Source organism: Nannospalax galili, unplaced genomic scaffold (assembly GCF_000622305.1).
Source record: "Nannospalax galili isolate Female #2095 unplaced genomic scaffold, S.galili_v1.0 scaffold972, whole genome shotgun sequence".
NCBI classification, from domain to species: Eukaryota; Metazoa; Chordata; class Mammalia; order Rodentia; family Spalacidae; genus Nannospalax; species Nannospalax galili.
In genome coordinates, this window is record NW_008330318.1 from 144,017 (window position 1) to 156,793 (window position 12,777).

Genomic DNA, 12,777 nt, shown 5'->3' on the forward strand with positions numbered 1-12,777 from the left:
TCAGGAAGCAGTATTGGTTCCCCAGGTGTCTGGGGCCCCAAGACTAGGAATGGCACAGGGCCCAAACTAGGAGTATAGAAGGGGGGGCGATGGAAGGGTGAATGTGGCTTAGGGAGTCCCGCAGAGAGCTGTGCTATAGACCTACCCCAGGAGGCCTGAGGATAGTAGTACAGGCTAGGAGAGTTAGCCGGTGGTGCAGGCTCAGGGAAGCAGGTAGAGGTGAGGGCGGGCCCAGGACCAGAAGCGGTGCTCCTGGCGCCCAAGAAAGGGACTGAGTTGCTCTGTGTGAGAAGGATCAGGAAGCAGTATTGGTTCCCCAGGTGTCTGGGGCCCCAAGACTAGGAATGGCACAGGGCCCAAACTAGGAGTATAGAAGGGGGGGCGATGGAAGGGTGAATGTGGCTTAGGGAGTCCCGCAGAGAGCTGTGCTATAGACCTACCCCAGGAGGCCTGAGGATAGTAGTACAGGCTAGGAGAGTTAGCCGGTGGTGCAGGCTCAGGGAAGCAGGTAGAGGTGAGGGCGGGCCCAGGACCAGAAGCGGTGCTCCTGGCGCCCAAGAACGGGACTGAGTTGCTCTGTGTGAGAAGGATCAGGAAACAGTATTGGTTCCCCAGGTGTCTGGGGCCCCAAGACTAGGAATGGCACGGGGTCCAAACTAGAGCATAGAACGGTGGGCGGGGGGTGGGGGGGTGTTGGGTGGGGTGGAAGGGTGAATGTGGTTTAGGGAGTCCCGGGGCGGAGAGCTGCACTATAGACTTACCCCAAGAGGCCTGAGGATAGTCAGAAACAATTTTTTTAGAGGTGAGCATCAATAACAATCATGGAAACCTCACTTCTTATAGGATTTTAATAAGGCTACCTTTTCTCATCTTAACCTGTTTGACTTAGCCTTACCAAAACTATGCTGAAATTATATTGCTGATATACTCTAAACAATAAATCATCCTTTTTCTGACCCAACAGTCTGTGTCTTCTGATGACATCCACAAAATGTTAGTAATAGTCTAACATCATAGCTTTCAAGAAAGGTAGAATCTTAGACTTGTCACAGTTCTTGACAAGCTGTTATATTAGAAAATAGAAATATAAATATGAGTGAAAATATTCATAACTGGCTTTTTATATGAAAAAGCAAAAGAGAAAACTGACTTGACAAATACCCATTAAGCCTAATTTCTTCTGGATCAATAGGCATTAATTGCATGTAGCTCTGCATCTAGAGATGCAACTTTGTGAAATTTTCCCCATCTATATTGGCGTGGCAACTGGTGTTATTTTCTCATTATGCAGGTCTTGTTTAGACAGCATATTGTTGAGATTTTATGGGTGAGCTGTCATGTTTAGAAGACATTATCTAGCAGTAGATGCCCATCCTCTAACTCTTACAATCTATCTGTGACATTCCATGAGCCTTAGGTGTAGCTGTTGCATTTTAGATGTATCAGTTAGGCCTGGGTACCCCATAGACACTTATTTTATGTATTTTGACCAGTTGTGGCTCTCAATAATAGTCTCCATCAGTTTTGAAAAGAAACTTCTTTGATGAGAAGAAGTTTAAGATCTGTGGATTTAAGGATACGGATGTAGAATACAGTTAGAAATTATATTGACTTAGGGAAATAGCAGTAGTTGGTTCTCCTCTAGGGTCTTCAGCCACAGGTTTGGGGCTAGGTTTACAGCATCTTGGAGTGTTATAAGAGCTATTCTTCAAGAAGGAGGCTTCAAGGTCAGTTCCAGCTCAATTCTTCCAAGTCCTGTGTGGGAAGTGTGTGTTATCTTCAGCTCAAAGAGGAAACCAGGGGCTATGACAATAGCCTGTATTGTTTAGGAGTCTCTTGAATTACTCTGACCAACAAATGGAAGAGAGGCATTGGGGTAAAATTATCACCCCATATGTCATAACTCCAGTATGCTTAGAAAATAATATGTTTCTCTATGGTTTTTGTTCAAACACCCTTGGTGTTATTTATTTTTCCTTCCTCACTCCCTCTGAAATTGTTTTTGATAGACATATCATTTCTAATTTGATGACATATTTATGCTGTATATTCATTTAATGCCTATTGAGTGAATAAATTTAGACAATAATTCTAGCAACATAAACTCACGTTTTTAAGGTTTCACCAATATGACTATTTTTTTCTTCAAACAAGCTAATTTGGCTGATTTTTTTAGACAATTCAAGTGCTTAAAACTCAATACTTATAACAGAAAGGTACTGCTTTCTGATGCATCCTAGCTTTTTTCATGTAAATTCAGTCAAAGCATTCTAATTTTACACAGAGAGAATTTCTTTGCTCTTCTGAGCTATTTTAATTATTATGGAGATTATTTTTCCTTTCTTGATTATCTGGTTGGAAGTATGGGAATGGTTTTCATCCTTCCTTACTATCCTTTAATTAGCACATTTATACTAGGCCTAGAATAAAAGAATAAAAGAGATATAGCAATCTATCAGAGAACAAAAGCAGAAAGAAATCAACAAGCTATCACATATTCCTCTTTTTCTACAAATGATGTAGTTGAACAGAAATCAAAACAATTACAAGTAATGTGATTTAATGAATCAAAGCAATTTTTGTTTTGCCTTAAAATTGTGTTGAATCCAATGAGGCATTCATTATTCAACACATCTGTAATCTCTCCAGTATATCCAAAACAATTGTGTCTAGCATGGTGATGAGAACAGACAATAAAAATTGGTCAGGCAGTTTAGGGACAGATACTTTGACTCTTGTCCTTGGTCACAAGCCAGAAATATCCTTGGTTCAGTCCTGGACAGAAGCCAGAGGGGCTCTAGATCCTAGTCTGGTTTCCTATAATCTTTCTTTTTTCATTCAGTTGCCTGGAAGCTATGTATGAGTCTGTAGCTGTAGTCTGGACACTTGGAATGGCGAGGCACACCGATACCTAATGGGTGAGACAACAGGACTCTGGACTAACCAGCTAAACCTTCTGTGCCTCAATCCAGAAAAAGCTAACCCCTAGACAATAACCCTCATGAAAACCCATTTCTTGGGACCTGCTCTTACTACACAAGAGCTCTGTTGTTTCCTATATCTTAAATTCTCATCTATGAACCTATAACAAATTCCTTTCTAAAACCTACCTTACCAGTTGTCTGTGAAATTCATTCATCAAAATCATGAAACAAACGAAGTCAGAGAGGACATTCGATCCCCTGGTACCGAAGTAAGGACAGCTGTTAACCACGTTGTGCTGGGAATGGAACCCAGGTCCAGCCAATGCTTTTAACTGCTGAACCACTTCCCCAGACTTATGACACACATATTTCACACTGGTCTATCTTGTCTTAATTTCTTATAACTTGAAAGTGTAGACAGAGAGATGAATAGCTTGATCAGTTCAAAGAATATTCTCATTATTTTAATGCTATGAAATAAGTCTAAAGCTAAGTCAGAATATATCTAAATGTTGCTTCATGCTTTGTGAGGGAGTTATAACCTTAAATAAACTCATTCACTGAAACATGGCTGGTGAGCACCCAGCAGAGAGTGAAGCAGGCATTAGGAGGCCTCACAAGGTATTAAAATCTTCAGAGTATGCCAGGTCTTGTCCAGTTCTGGTAGGAAAGATTAGAGGGAAGTCAAAACAGCATATAAGGGCTGGTGAAACAGCTCAATGGGTGAAAGAGTTTGTTGTGAAGTCTAAGAATCTCAGTTCCATACCTGGGACCCACATGATAGAAGGACTGGCCCCTGCAAGTTGTCCTCTGACCTCCACACATGCATTAAGGCACACACATGCCCATAGACATTTGCACTGCACAAATAAATAAACTTTTTTAAAGTGTACTTTTAAAATGTGTAAAAATGAATCAGTGGAAGAGATTGAAACCCCTACCCACTCTGACTGCTATGAAAGAGACAGAGTTTATGTGAAAAAATAAGTACTATACAAATGACCTATAAGGTCTCAATCTGCTGGGACAGATATCATTAGGACTCTGGACTTTCTTCTCAGCCCTGGCCCGCTTCCTTCTTTGGAAGTGTTCTCTTTCTTGGTAAACTATCTGTTTCTTTCACTATCCATTGTCATTGGTCCAATTTCTTTTTAAAAATATGTGATTTATTATTTTTATTTTATGTGTATTATTGTATTGCCTGAATGCATGTGAGTGCCCCCATGTTGTGCAATGTAACTCCAGTCTGGAACTGGAGTCACAGGTGTTTGTTAGTTGCCATGTGGGTCCTGGGATTCAAACCCAGGTCCTCTGCAAGAGCAGTCAGTACTATGCAAGAGCAGTCAGTGCTCTTTACCACTGAGCCATCTCCCCAGACCCTGGACCAATTTCTTATTTCAATACTTAAGAACCTGAAAATTCCAGCAGGTGCTCACTAGATCCTGATCCCTGGTATAATAGCATCTAAATATTCTACCAATATGTCCATTAATGTGTGTGTAACTAAGCAGTTAGGAAATTTAGGAGAACGTGGAGATAGCCAGTGAGTGGAAATCATTGTCACTCAGATATTTTTCCATGTCAAACAGGATAAGCCAGCATCATATAAAGAAAATAAGAATTTTTCTTGGTGCAGAAATCCAGAAAAATCTAAGTAGGTTCTACCCAATAGATTCAAAAGCAATTTAGAGAAGTTTAAGGAGGGCCTTCATTGTAGAGGAGGCCAATGACCAATGAATTATTTCCAAAAGAACATTTATTTTAGAGATTGTGAAAAGGTCAAAGGCTGGGCTTTCTTTAAATATTTACAGTAGAAAGTATATCTTGGAATTTGAATGCCACAGCAAGCGACTTACAAACCACTGTATAAGATTAAGGAGCGTGTACTCATTCCACTTCAGTTGGGCAGAGGCCTATGAGGAAGAAACCAGGCAGTCCCAAGGCCTCTGCTCTTTGAGAAGGCCAAGACAAGTCTCAGAGCCTCTCAGAAATTTTGCTACAGTTAAACTAGACACACATGTTCTTAAAGCCATGAACTTTAGAATTCCTGCACCAGAAAAGCCCAAGGTCCCTAAGCTTCCGGCCCAAATGGCAAACCCAAGTCTTTCTTACCTTCCTCAATATTCTCTACATGTGTGTTCAGTTTATTATGCACTAAAGAACAGAGTATTTCTGGGAAAGTGAGCATTCTTGATGGATTCTCATGGACAGTAGCTTGTTCTGCTCAGACTTATGTACCAATACTCTCAGTATCCAGTCAATCTCTTGCTCCTGAAACAAAATTGCTAGTGGATCACAGATGAGACCATCTCCAAAAACTACCCCTAAGCAAAGGAAACCACTTAACCCAAAATTATGGCCCGTCTTCTCGGGCAAAATGCAACTGGTGAATGATTGAGAAGAATAAAGATCCAGACAACACAGAAACCCTTGAGCATTCTAGATCTCTCCATAGAGCAGCTGAGTTTCCACTGCTGTGTATCAGTTTACCTTTATCTTCTAATTATGCTTCACCTATCTACAAAGTCATTTCCAAAAGGGCTCCTGTAGACATCCAGTGATGCTTTGACAGGCTCCATTAGACCATATTCATGCATCTTTCCACTCCTTGCATTCCTCCCTTACTATTTCCTTCTAATTATACAAATATAAAAAGTATTTGAGATAGCTAGGATACCACACAGGAAAATAAATACCACTAGAAATAATTTCCTTTCTCACAACACACAATGTTCAATTTTCCAGTTTCATTCTGAAGAAAAGTAAATTATATTTACTTTAATAATTCAAAATATTTTCTTATAATTGGATATTTCTGTGCATGTGGACGTACAATTTGAGACTAAAACATTGTTACAGTATGTTCAACAATCTCAACAGGCCTCCTGAGAAAAATTTTAATTTGGCTATAACTTCTCTAAACCTTCTAAACTGATTTTTTAAAGTAAAAATTAGATTATTTTGAAATATCAATAATTATGAGATGGAAAATTACATTAGAATTATAAATATAAGCACTTTTCTGTAGGAAATGGTTGGTATGAATGGTTAAAAGGAAGAAAGCAAATTTAGACTTCCAGGTAATAAATAAATATAAAGGAATATGATATAGTCATCTATCTGAATGAAATACAGGTGCAAATAGCACAGTGGATAGCTTATAAATGAAATAAGTAAAACCAAAATTATTGACACCTTTGACCATAAACCTATTGTAAAAACAATGTACTCAGCACAGTTTTAAAGTAGCTTTTCATAGCTTTCAATCCAATTTCCAAAACAAATTTGTTAAGGGTTGAGTACATAGGGCTATGACAGAAGTCTATTATCATTGTAACTATGATTATTATAAAGACTTTACATATAAAGAAATGTGTACTGTTGAGTACTTGGTGCAATCTACCCATGTAGATAAGGCATTTAGTTGTTAAAAGATTTTTCTTACATTTTATGTAACTCACTAATGCAATTTTACCTATTATTTTAAAATTAATATTGACAGTTATTAAATTACATTTAATTCAACACAGTGCAAAAGAATAAGGTGGTTCAACTTGTAGAAAAGAACAAAGCCTCTTAATCAGATGTATTTGCAGATATGATCAATAGCTTTCACTAAATTGGCCAATATGGTTGCATAGCAAAAACATTTCACCCCCTTTCTGATAAGTCCAAGTATTTTTTGTCCATGGTTGACCCAAACACATATGGGAAGTACTACTTTGTTCTAAAGATGGTGAGCAAAATGCATAAATTATAGAGACAAGTATAAATCTATGTGTGTAGGCACACACCCTGAATATACTAAATACAGCATATATCGCTTCATTACAACTTTTTAAATATTTTGTTTGTGTGTGTGCACACGTGTGTGTGTGTGTGTGTGTGTGTGTGTGTGAGTGTATACTTGTGTGTATACCTGGGGGGAAGGGGCATGTACCTGTGTCCATAAGTTCAGACCGCTAGAGGACCCAGGTGTCCCCTGTCACTCTCTGCCTTATTCCCTGGAGACAAGATCTTTCACTGAGTCAGCAGTTTGCCATTTTCTAGCTAGACTGACAGCCAGCAAGCCCAGGAATCTTCCTGCCTCTGCCCTTCATAGATCTGGGGTTACAGACCGACAGATATGCTGGGTGCTGGGGATCCAAACTCCCATACTCAGGTCCTTCTGTTGCACAGCAAACACGCTTACTCACTAAGGTGACTTTCTCCCCATCCAAACTTTCTTAGAAGAGTAAAAATGAAATGTGATTTATAGCATTACAAGTGAAGGAAAACTTATGAGCTCTATCTTTAAGTACAGCAGAGTAATAAATTTAGATGTGTTTAATCCCTGCTGGGTGACATATTTGATGCATAACATTAAGCAACCTATCAAACTCTGAAAATCCATTGTCACCTCTCTACAATGGGAAAATTAACATCAAGATTTGTGAATATCTGAGAGAAGGTGTAGAGATATCGGGCACACATCCTGTTTCCTCTGTTGATATCTGCCTCCCGCCCACCCACCTTGTTTAGTATCAATTCTGTTATGACTGCACTGTGAGATTTTTTTTAGGCAAGTCATTCTTATGTCTGTTTTATCTTTTTAAGTAAACAGGTACACACTCCCACTCCTCATGGATAATTTACCAACATCAATTTCTGCTCAGAAACTTAACATGTTCTTATATTTGCCTACATTTTTAAGCACAAAGAGGGGGAATATATTTGATCATTTCCTCTGTACTATTCATTTTTCTCCTTTTTTCCAAATCAATAGAATGTGTCTTCCTAAGCATGTCTTCTTTTAACGAGCAGTTTAACTAAGTTATTTTTTAAGATTTATTTTATTTTTAATAACATATGGGGGTACACATGTGAATGCAGCTGCCCTCAGAGGCCAGAGGCCAGAAGCATTGGGTTCTCCTGGAGCTGGAGTTACAGGCAATCGTAAGCCACCTGACATGGGTGCTGAAAACTGAACTCAGGTCCTCTGCAAGAGCAGTACGTGCTCCTCACTTCTAAACCCCAACCAACAGTTATTTTATGTTTATGTATTAAAGCATTTAAACAGTTCTATTTTTTGGCTTTTAGGTTCTCTTCTATTTCTTGATATTTAAACAAAACTGAACACGATATGAGGGTTGTTCTCTGATTCTGCTGAAGCACAAACTCTCATCTCAGAGTGTCACACAGATCTTGATTTTGGCTGTCTCCCAGTCCAGCACAAATCAGTGGCATCTTGGTGAAAGGCAAATGATCTCTAGGTACATCTTTAGGTAAAGCTTTCTTCACAAAGCTTTAAGAACAATACCAGTAAACAAGCGTCTGAAAGTTCAGATCATGCCCTTATTTGGTCTATCTTGACTTTCAGATGAACTTCCAACCCCAATCAGTACAGTGTTGTATCAGCTGACACAGAAAAGACATTAAAAGTACTTGCCAAATTTAAATGTGTGCATGCGTGTCTGTGTGTCTGTGTGTCCACGTGTCTGTGTATCTGTGTGGTTTTATTATGCTGCCTAAAATATCATTTAGCTCCTTTTGGAAGCTGGTACCAATCTGAAGTCTCACATATAACTTCCATGGTGATTCTAATTATACACGTTATTTGGCATACAGAGATGCGCTTTTCATTTTATTGAATGGATACTCAGCAATACTCCATAATTTCTACCTTTTTATTTGTGTTTTTAGGATACCAATCATCTAATAACCGGGCTTCCAGTAGCACTGAAGCACAGTTCATCACTGTAGTAACACTCTTACACAATCTTTGCAAGTACCTTTGAGTTGGCATCAGTTTTCAGGCAAGGACTGTGGTCATTCAAAAACCACCATTCCATGGGGCATCTTCAATAAAGAGCTGATTCAATAACAGGACAACTGATGAGATGAAACTCTTGTTAAGAGCAGAAGAAAATAAAAGAACTAAAAGTAGGCTATTGCTTGGGTCAGGACAGTTCAAATAGTGCCTGGATGACTACAACCCTACACTTTTCAGAATTGTTTTGTTATAAGACTTATCAGCACTTTATAAGCTGCTGTTCTGCAGAACACTGTTGCACAAATGTTGGTTTCTATGAGGACAAAAGAGGAGAAAGGGGTCTTTACAGTGTAAGTGTAAATTACAAAACTCAAAACAACACACTTCATTTATTCACCTTAGTTAGCATTTTCTGTTATTCTAGAAATCACCACAAAGACCAGTGTTCAATTTTAATTATGAACAACTACAAAAATCATTAGAATAATGCCACATAATGAGTCATCCCCAGTGTTATGAGAAATACTTCTTTTAACTTCACTAACCTTTTTTTAAATATTATTGTTGGAGCTCTGGTTCTTCCTATGAGCTGGAGCTATGGTTCTTCCTATGAAATAGAGCTGTGGACCCCTCCTGTGAGGGGGAGCTGTGGTCCTCTCCTGTGACCTGGAGCTGTGGCTCCCCTCCTGTGACCTGGAGCTGTGGTCCTCTCCTAGGAGCCGGAGCTATGGTTCTTCCTATAAGATAGAGCTGTGGAGCCCTCCTGTGAGCTGGAGCTGTGATCCCCTCCTGTGAGCTGGAGCTATGATTCTTCTTATGAGATAGGACGGTGGAGCCCTTCTGTGAGCTGGAACTGTGGACCCCTCCTGTGAGCTGGAGCTGTGGTCCTCTCCTGTGAGCTGGAGCTGTGGTCCTCTCCTGTGACCTGGAGCTGTGGTCCTCTCCTGTGACCTGGAGCTGTGGTCCTCTTCTGTGAGCAAGAGCTGTGGTCTTCTCCTGTGAGCTGGAGCTGTGGTTCCCCTCCTGTGACCTGGAGCTGTAGTCCCCTCCTGTGAAACGTAACTCTGGCACCCTCATGGTACTATGGACTCCCAGTCCCAAGAGGGATGATCTGAGTAGACTGTGCTGGATCAGGTGCTCACCACTGTTGAAGATTAATGCATCTATTGGCTCTTGCTGGAGAAGTTTTCTTATGTAGCAGATGGTGATTGACACAGAAACTTACAGCTTTTTGATGTGGGGGGAGGAGGGGGCTGCTGAGCGCTTGTCTCTGAGTGGGACGCCTCTGTCGAGCTTCTGAAGCTCAGGGCTCAGGAGTCATTGCAAAGGAGGAGGTGGAGAGATTGTGGGAGCCAGAGGTGGTGGATGACCATGGGGGGCGGGGGGTGTAGTATGCACAAGTCCTATGCAAGCTCCAGTGGATGGACCTACACTGCAGAACATTTGGGGATTCAAGTTAGAGGCTATAGGCTTTATTATCTTGAGAGAATACATGTACACTGAATTGAGTGGGGGGGGTGAGGTGTGGATGGGTGAAGGGATAAAAATGTCATCAAATTATATTGTATGGAAATAGCAAAACTTCAATAAAAATGCTTTAAAAATATTATGTGGGGGTGGAGAGATGACTCAGTAGTTAAGAGTAGTTAAGTTCTTCCAGAGGACTTGAGTTCAGTTCCCAGCACCCATGTCGGGCAGCTCTCACCCACCTGTAACTCCAGATCCAGGAGATTTGATGCCTCTGACCTTCACCAGCACCAGACTCACATGCACATACCCACACGCAAACACATAATTTAAAATAAAATAAATCTTTTAAAATATGTAGCACTACTTAGCATGAATCGGTGCATCCACTGGGAAGAGTTTGATTAAGCCCACATGGAAACAGAAAACAGGGGCAAAGTCAACCTATGGACTTGGCAATTTAGCTGACTGTAAGGTGTCACAGAGGTTTATAATGTAAGGTTTAGACTACACTTCCTGAACCTTCATCTGGATCCATGATTGTGGAACCCTGAGTAAATCAATTCCTAAGCCTTGGCTGCTGTCAGTTGACTAGTACCTCCCAGATAAATTATCTGATACAATGCATGTGAAGGTAGTCAGCAGAATTGTTGGCATACAGTGTCGACTCCCTACCTGTTAAGTATCATTAATCACTATGGTAAAGAAATATGGAAGGGGTAATTATGGATGATTCATTTTCCTGCCTGAATAATGAAGCATTCAGACAATGTTAGAAGATAACAAAGATTTGAAAATGATGGGGATTTTTTCCTCTTACTTTCAGAATGATCACCTGCCTCTTGTTCTAGTCTTGATGCATGTCTAACACAGCGCCCAGAAGCTGAGTCTGCTAGAGCTCAGTTCAATTTTCTACCTATTCCATGATTGTATAAATTGATGGGCTGTATTAGTGGGCTCCATGCCCCCCTCGTTTTTCACTGGGTTCAGCCAATGGGAGTCCTTAGAATTGATGGAGACAAGAGGCATTAGGGTACTTACTTCTAACACTGTAGTGTTGCTGTAAGCTACATCCACCAAGCAAAGATTCCAAACTACTGCTTCACAGTCCTATTGGTTCTAGCTTGAGTCTTACTGCATTGTATTTCCCTTATTCGCCTTAATAAATATTTTCTCTACTTAAATATCCTGACTTTGTCCAATTGGAGTGAGTTCTCTGTTGCTCTGTTAAGATCCTTACTGGCACAAGTCCTTTTAAGTTTTCACACAACCATACAGATAAAAAAAAAAAAGATCCTTACTGGCACATAATGAGTAACACAGCCTAGAATGGGGTCTTCTAGAAAGATTAGGAGTAAGATAAATATACCTAGATATGCTGAATATGATTCTTCCCTGGGCCCCATAGAGGAACTTCAGTCAATTAGATACCCAAGAGAGATGGATTACTCATGGGATGAGTGCTTCAAAGTAGTAATTAATTAGGGATGGACCTACCCAGGAGCAGCCATACAATGCTATGCCTCTGCTGAATTGGCCCAAAAAGGATGGGATACTGAAGAATCCACCAATTTAAGAAGTCTAACCACATAATTAGAGACGGTGATGATGAAAGAAATCACCAAGGGAAGCCACAAAAGAATATAACCTTAAAATCCAGTGGTACAAATTACATTCAAGATATGGCTAGACTATGTGGGCCAGACTATTGTACAAAAGACAGAGACTGGGCTGGAGAGATGGCTGAGCAGTTAAGAACACTGGTTGTTCTTGCAGAAGACCCAGGTTCGAATCCCAGCACCCACATGGCAGCTAACAACTGTCCATAACTCCAGTCCCAGGGGATCCAACAGCCTCTTCTGACCTCCACTGGCATTGCACGACACGGGTGAACTTACCTACATTCAGGCAATACTTGCATACGCATAAAATAAAAATAATAATTTTTTAATAAAAGACAGAGACTGATACCAAAGACCAGGTGAAGATGACCCTCCTCCAGTTCCATAAGGACATAAAAGATTCTTTCTGCATCAAATGCCGTCTTGGATAGGAAGAGGAAGGGAAAAAGAAGCTTTGTAAGAGAGAGGAAAGTCTGAGGGATTAAGCAATTACAGGCAAATATGACACTGTGATTCAAAGCAATTTATCTATAATTTACTATGTGTAAATAGAAAGCTCTGAAGGTAATAGTGCCTGAGAACAACGTAAAATATAATTAGCCATAATCATTTCCGATGTATTACATTTGCGCTTCCCACTTTGTGATCATCTAAACTGGGCTTTGTCATGCACATAGTCACACAATTGAGAGTAGAATGTGAGAAATCTATGAAACAGATCGAGCCACTGGCATAAAGTCTGTCAGAGGCAAGGAAGTGGGTAAGGTAGCAAGAAAAGTATGAGGAAGCTATGTAATAAGTTAACATTAAGTAGCATCAGCATTTTGTGAATGGAAGTGTCTCCAGTCTTTGTAGTTTGTTTCTTATTTTTACTCAAAAGGTACAAAGCAGCAGTGTCAGTTTGTGTTCATTGTACACATTGTATCCATGTTCTCTGCAAGTTATTTTTATTCAATAGCAGCCAGCAGGAAGGAACAGCAAAGACTGATGAGGGAAAAAAAAAAAAAGGCTA